Here is an 8,386-nt window from a genome sequence, read left to right on the forward strand (position 1 = left end):
AGCTCTCCTGTATGGAGACAGAACACCAGTTGGCTACATACAGAATTGTCCCAGGACGTCCCTCAGTTATCTTACAACCTCAAAAACATCGGCAAACATGATTGTCATATCATCTGATCATTATACATATATGTGTGATCGTCTACGCCAAGAGTTTGAATGTGAAGAGATTTATTATGATGATACTAGTATTGGCTCTCTAGATGTATGGAAAGATCCTGTATTTGTTGAAGGATTTGAGAGATTGTTGAATGAGAGAAAAGCTGATAAACTTGATATGTTAAATAAAGCATGTTCTTTTGCTGCTGAAGAATGTGCTTTATATCTTCTGTGTAATGGAGTCAAACCTGACAATAACACTCCATTCTGTGTGGTGGAGGGAGGGAGTGTGAGTGTGTTACATAAACTACTACAGTATGACATCATTTCTACATGGAGAGGTGGGAACAATAACAATGTCCTACATGAGGCGTGTCAGTATAGGAGAGAAGAGATGATGAGTGTGTTGTGTGACACCTATCCACACTTGGTACATGACACTAATAATACGGGACAAACCCCGCTCTATGTTGTAGCCGAGACAGGAAACTGTTCTATGTTCCAGACAGTGGAGAGAACTGTACTTGAATCTTTGTGTAGAGTTGAGGACAAACAACACAAGTGTGAGATATTAGATGGTCGTGTGGTACATAGGAGTTGTGTGTGTAGTCAGTATATGTCTCAGTTAGTGAATCTGTTAGGGCAGACAGTGTTACATGTGAGTTGTATGGATGGACACAGGGAGGTTTGTGTTTATTTATGTGAGACATTTCCAGCACTAACCACAGCTGTAGATAATGGCGGCCGCCATTGCCTACATTATATAGCTGGGTGTACATCAGATGTAGACATGTTCACCGAGTGTGAATCACATGTAAAACAATACATAGAATCATCAGGAGGTGAGTATGACATCACAACAATAGTGAACAGGGAGGGCAAATCTGTTTTAGACTACGCAAAGAAAAGAACAAAGTGTAAAAACAACCGTTTGTACGATCATCTTGTTAAAGTGTTTGGTAAAGAAAAATGTTATTGAACAGTGACAAACAATCAAATTAAATGATTTAAAACATCAAATACAAAGCCCATTTGATGTTGAAATGTTTATGAGGACACCCTATCATCGAACCTGTGTTCATGTGATCAGTTTGCATTCACGTAGACTAGGACCTTATACTGCAGTATATTTTGTGTACGTTTTAGTGGGACATAGAAAAACTAGTTGTTATATTGTGGTATTTGAACAGATCTTTGTTGTTGAGTCCAAAGACATGACTAATGTCAGACAGAACACATGTGTTAACAGCATGGAGATCAACATTTTAATGGAGAAGTGCTGGGTTAGCACACACGCTTCCCAGATCAGGTTTAGTTAAGGGGAGTAACTCAATGTAACCTAAGGTAGCACTTTACAGTCATAAATAGCAGAGTGGTAATATATTAACTAGTTTTATTTTCTTACTAACTACTAAATTGATAGGAAAGTATGCATGATACAAGTATCTTGATGAAATCATAAATGGACATTTTTTTTTGGGGGGGGGGGGGGGGGGGGGGGGCAATACACCTGATTATTGCCCCTGCTTTGTTAATAAGAATCAGTTTTTCATTTTGAACTGGACTGGGTCCTAGTGTTTGTCAATTATGATTTATTATACAATTAGTTCTGATTAGTGGAGAGGGAGAGGAAATCTATTTAGTTAGCTAGGCTCAACTAGCAAAGAAATAAATTAAAACCCACTGTAGATAAAGTACATTTGGTATTGGTTTTGACACTGGTTCATTACATGAATTTATTCTTACTGGATCCATATTAATGTAAATGTATAACTATAAATGGAATATGTTGGTGGTGTTGTGTCTGATAGTGTGGTAGATTATGGATTCTACATCTCCTTTCCATCTACCTATGACAGATAGAAATAGTCTTAATTTTGTTATGTAAATAAGTATAATATATATACACACTGTATATAGATAACAGGATAAGGCTGTCCACTTTATAGGTAAAGGTGCCATGCTGGGCCCATAACCCCTAACTGAAGGGAAGGGTCTGTCCCCCATGGTGACCATATGGTACAGGAGACATCCTAAGCTAAAGGTATTTTAAGAGGTTGTGTTTGTTTTATATTTAAAACAATAAATAACTGAATAACTATTTTAATGTGGACTATAATATCCATACCATTAGATGCAGTAAGTGGTCTAGAATTTATACATTGTTTTATAATTCAATAGACAACATAGTTTAGAAGCTGGGTAGATTTTACGGTAATGTACAGTAAGTCTGTATTTCTAAGGTAATATTTATACTTGATAATGGTTTTATGTAATTTCTATATCAGTAGAAAATAGAAGAAGTCCTCTGTAATATATACAACTTTTATATTGATTGTAAATAGTGAAGTTTGTTTGCTATGACAAATGAAACTAGTGTAACAAATACAAACCAGTCCTGTCAAGCAATATCCAGAGATCCCTAGGGAGTCTATACTGGGTGTCCTCCGCGAGGGACGAGCTGAAACTATAAGGCAAGGGCTAAGAGCCCAAAATAAAAATTACAACATTACAAAATAAGGAATCAAAAATAGGAAGAATCTAGGATTCCAGAATCAGGAGAATGAATAAGAAAGGAAGATTCCATTAGAAGGACGATATCAATTAGAAGGAGGTTTTCTTGGATACTAAAATATTATATTCAGACTCTGGTTTAGAGTCGACAGTGAACAGTTAAGTTCCAAGTATGGATGATGTATATTGGTGTGACTGAGAGCTATTGGAGAACTATATGAACAGTACATCAATATAAGTATTCATGTTTATAGTAAAATAAAACATGAGGAATGGCAACCTTGGACTACTGTGATATTTTGTGACATCATCATGGAGAACAATTATTCCATAAGGATTATGGCCGAAAGCGACGCTCGGTCATACAGTGGTGGAGAATTCCGGGGCAGTATGGATAAATAACTGCAAAATTTCAGAAGATCCAACAAATATGGCAGCCAAGGAAGGATTATTACCAGTATCACCTTTCTCTGGAAAGGGCAATCCAAAAATATGGCTGGCCAAATTCGAAAAAGTAGCCAAGTTGCAGAAATGGAAGGATGATGAGAAAATATTGTATTTTTCATTGTGCTTGTCGGCAAAGGCGGAAAAATGGTACCGTGTCAAATGGAAGGAAAGAAGACAAACTTCCTGGGTGAAAGAAGAAGACTTAAAGACTTACCTTTTCACTTAATAAGGGAATTCCATATTCAAAAGACACAAAGAGGTACGCTCAGGAAAAAGAGCAGAAAAAGGAAAAAGTAGGTTGTAAATAGTAGTATAAAATATATATACATATATATATAAATGCCATTCCTCTGTAGGTTACATGTATAATGGAGTTACAATTGACACAAACATCCAGTTAGGATGGGGAAATAAGTATGTAGGTACATGTATATGTTTGGTACATGTAGGGCACCAGAAAATGTTAATAGACTTTATATCCTTTTCTTATACTCATCTATCTTGACCTTTAGCAACTTCAGTTCTGAGATGTCTAGCAGTTACAAAATTGTTCATAGAAATTGCTAGCAAATTATTCGGAAACTTTGGTTATGACTTTTTTTTAACTGTTAGGATTTTAGTATTTTGAGCATTGCTATAGATATGGATTTATTTGGTTAAGAATACGATAGTGAGATCCCTTTGAATATTACATTATTTAATGTATTGTATAATTGTGCTGGTATAAATACTCAAATGGTTATAATTAGGATATTTCCGGGTACAGGGGTGTTTGTAATTGGGATACAGGAGGTATCAACTAACCAAAGTACATTGAAGGTGTACGGTTAATTTGCAAGCTAGCAGTAGCAAGAAAAGAAAGTTTGAGTATATCACCTCAGTTATGTTCATGGGTTTAAAAAGGTCTAGTGGGAGAAACATTTTTACAAGAAGAAAATGTGTTATGTAGTATAGGCAACTACAAAGTATAAGGTGTTACTTAGACAACACAAATAACATTGTTCTGTAGAGCCAAACAGCTAAAGGAAATAACCAGATAAAGCTGTAGTGTAACATTTTATTCAATAGATAGATGGACAATTACTCTTGTTTCGGAGATGGTTTAGGATTTATCCTATCTTTTTGTTCTATCGGTAAAAATCTATTTTGCTTAAAAATGTTGCATGAAACCTACAATTTGTGTGTAATTTGTTGATACTCAATGAAACTTAAACAGTTTCAACTGGGACATATATAAATATGTGTGTGGTGTTATTAATAATGACCATTTCATTTTGTGTTTGTGAATATGACTTATGGACCAACTATCCATATTCAGTGCAATAGAAACATGGACAGTTTCAGTGATACAGCACTAAGTATGTACAAGTGTGGATATATATCATCTTATGGTCAGGACCAAAGGCAAATTAAATACTCAGTGCAAGAGGAAACATGGACAGTTTCAATAATATATATGGCACTGGAGTATGTTTAATTGAAATGGACGATAATCTTGAACATTTCCATGGTTTACGGAAAATGAACTTTAATACATGCATGCTATATTCAAATGATATGAACAATAGTTCAATTTTAAGAATTATATATATCTCATGAAATTAGTCTGTATGATTGAATGTATCATGCAAAATTATGAATGGAAGAGTGATATGTGTGTATGGTTATATGTAGGATGTTAGATTATATATTACAGTGCAACTTCCGAAAACCGAACCTTCTAAAAACCGAACACCTCTGAATACCGAGCGAATTGACATTGTACGGAATTGGTCCTTCTTTATTATAGTATTAAAAAACTTCCAAATACCGATCCCTCTGAATTCCGAACACCGGACCGATTTTACGTCCGGTTCCTGTTAAAATATACCAAAAATTACTTCTGAAAACCGGCCTTACCTGAGCAATTATGACACGAGGTCAGGCCAGTCAACCGTGAAACAACAACTGTGACGGGTATTGTGTGAAGCCTTATTGTCTCGGGACCTACGTATGTGATTTGTACAGGTATCCAATATATATCCCAAGGGGGCATTATGACGGATGGCCCAGTGTATAATCAACACGATAATTATGAAACAATTTCACACTTCATTGAAGCGCGTCAGTATGTTTATCTTCTCAATGCAAGTAGAGCTAGAAGCCTGAGTTTCGCATTTAATTTAAATGAGGCCCAAAGGGGGTTGTTTTCGTAAAAAAAGCCACTGATGTTTTTTTAGACAACAGCGATGTCGGAAATACGACCAGTATCAACTGATCAATTGTAATTGATATTGAAACAAAACATCTTCACACCCTTTAATATTAGTCGATATGTAAAATATTCCGTATTGGACTATCGGCCCCATCCACATGACGGAAGCTTCACCGGATGTAACAAAATGTAGGTCGATCGTAAAGTAGTCTCGAGACTAATCGTAAAGTGTAGTTGTACATGTGAAAAAACTGTTTAAAACTATAGTTAAAGTCATTTGCCTTTCTTATATATTCTGCAATATATACATGTACATTTATTAACTTTCATAATATGCATATTATTCAGACAAACCAAATATTGTCTACGTGTGTACGTGCCGGTTTGTAATCGGGTGCATTCTAATAAAAAATCGTCCGACCAATTATATCCGGAATTCGACCGGTCATTTTTCGATCAACTTCTCCAAACCGAACCCTCTGTAAACCGAACAAATAGTCATGTCCCATGCATGTTCGGTTTATAGAGGTTCCACTGTAACAGTTAATACAGATATCGTGAACTTTTTCATCAATCAAAGTAATAGCAAATTTGTGGAACAAATTTAAATGATGAAGGGGCGTATATGACAGATAGAAATAGTCTTAATTTTGTTATGTAAATAAGTATAATATATATACACACTGTATATAGATAACAGGATAAGGCTGTCCACTTTATATGTAAAGGTGCCATGCTGGGCCCATAACCCCTAACTGAAGGGAAGGGTCTGTCCCCCATGGTGACCATATGGTACAGGAGACATCCTAAGCTAAAGGTAGTTTAAGAGGTTGTGTTTGTTTTATATTTAAAACAATAAATAACTGAATAACTATTTTAATGTGGACTATAATATCCATACCATTAGATGCAGTAAGTGGTCTAGAATTTATACATTGTTTTATAATTCAATAGACAACATATATTTTAGAAGCTGGGTAGCTTTTACGGTAATGTACAGTAAATAGAAGTCTGTATTTCTAAGGTAATATTTATACTTGATAATGGTTTTATGTAATTTCTATATCAGTAGAAAATAGAAGAAGTCCTCTTTTATATACAACTTTTATATTGATTGTAAATAGTGAAGTTTGTTTGCTATGACAAATGAAACTAGTGTAACAAATACAAACTAGTCCTGTCAAGCAATATCCAGAGATCCCTAGGGAGTCTATACTGGGTGTCCTCCGCGAGGGACGAGCTGAAACTATAAGGCAAGGGCTAAGAGCCCAAAATAAAGATTACAACATTACAAAATAAGGAATCAAAAATAGGAAGAATCTAGGATTCCAGAATCAGGAGAATGAATAAGAAAGGAAGATTCCATTAGAAGGACGATATCAATCAGAAGGAGGTTTTCTTGGATACTAAAATATTATATTCAGACTCTGGTTTAGAGTCGACAGTGAACAGTTAAGTTCCAAGTATGGATGATGTATATTGGTGTGACTGAGAGCTATTGGAGAACTATATGAACAGTACATCAATATAAGTATTCATGTTTATAGTAAAATAAAACATGAGGAATGGCAACCTTGGACTACTGTGATATTTTGTGACATCATCATGGAGAACAATTATTACATAAGGATTATGGCCGAAAGCGACGCTCGGTCATCTACCCTTCAACATTTCCTGTTGATAGTTTTCTTCTAGAACACTGTCAGACCTATTCAAGTCCTGTCATGTGGGCTGGATATACATCAATGGAATGATATAAGTTGTCCAGTGTTATTCTTCTCACAGAGAACTCAAAAACCATTTAAGTTATGTTTCAAGAATTTATTATAACTTAACATGTTAGATTGATATGTATAATATAGACATAAACTATTTGTCATCAAATAATATGAATTCGTAAATAGTATTGATTTATGGCCAATCACCATTTGGAGTCATTTATGGCCAAGAACTTGTAAATAAACTTCTAATAAGTACTTAAACATGCATACAGTTTACATGTGTAAATGATAAATGTTATTTATATTGACAAGAACTGTTGTTTGGATAAAAAAAATCAAGCTATTATCCCATAAAAATATCTAGTGCTTTTACGGATTATTTACATGTTTGTGTATGTGTAACAATATAACTATAGAGAGTGGCAGTCTCGAGACTCTTCCTTTATACAACAAAATCAAAATTCGGTTTTTGAAGACAACATTTCTTACAAGAAAATATTCATCAGTATTATACGTAAAGTGTAGCCATGAAGTATAATAACAATCACCCATATTTTTTATACGATTGACTAGATCGATTTGTATGTGATGATGATTATGTATTCTGTTTAAACTGTATGTTAAACAGGTAAATGACCAGAAGGATTAGTATTCAAAATAAAAGTTGATTAAAATTTCCATCAAATTTTGTATTTTGTGTTAATAAGGATACATAAGAACTGAGACATCTTTCAGATGGCTGATAACTGACTGATCTAGAGCTGTATAATATTCATTTTTCTGTCACACTTCATGTTTTGTGAAAGAAATAAGCTACTACAGGGACCACGGAACCAAATGATTTCCCATAGACGGTAATGTTAACGTTTATCACTGTACTGCTTAAATGGAGTTTTCAACACTGGTCCAGTAGCAATAATTTTGAAGTATGTCATCTCGGAAACCTCTAAATGGAATTATAAAAAATTCTACCAATTTGAACTTTTTTTATATGGGGGCCGCCATCTTGTATTGAAATCAGCACCAAAAATTCATCTAAATTAATAACAAAATACACACTTACTTACCTCCCCCTGACAAAAACAGGCTAGCAAAAAAATAACTGTTTTTCTATATATTTTACATCTATATGTATTGCCCGACCCACATATTAAAACCTTGGAAACTTCTCTCATCTTAATATCCAATCAGTAGGCCCCGATGTATTCACCTTCCTATTAAATCTTCTGCTCAAACGGGGAAAACCCACATTCTATTTTTGATTTGGTTCCGTGGTCCCTATAGAATCGTACACATTTTCCAAATTTAACTTTTCTGGGACAGGATAGGACCATAGGGTATGATGTCCAAATAGGAAGTGGCTGGCTGCAAGTCTTGGGTACGGTAGTTCGTTTGAGTAGAATTAGAAAAC

General features: G+C 34.7%; 1 long non-coding RNA gene across 1 annotated transcript; it reads right to left on the minus strand.

The window, feature by feature from the left end:
• Positions 1 to 1,591: 1,591 nt before the first annotated feature.
• Positions 1,592 to 7,790, minus strand: LOC117318884. The gene is made up of 2 exons (XR_004530475.1): positions 6,916 to 7,790; positions 1,592 to 1,949 (listed from the first exon to the last, which is right to left on the minus strand). It is a non-coding gene; the product is annotated as an uncharacterized LOC117318884 (long non-coding RNA).
• Positions 7,791 to 8,386: the final 596 nt, after the last annotated feature.

Source organism: Pecten maximus, unplaced genomic scaffold (assembly GCF_902652985.1).
Source record: "Pecten maximus unplaced genomic scaffold, xPecMax1.1, whole genome shotgun sequence".
NCBI lineage: Eukaryota > Metazoa > Mollusca > Bivalvia > Pectinida > Pectinidae > Pecten > Pecten maximus.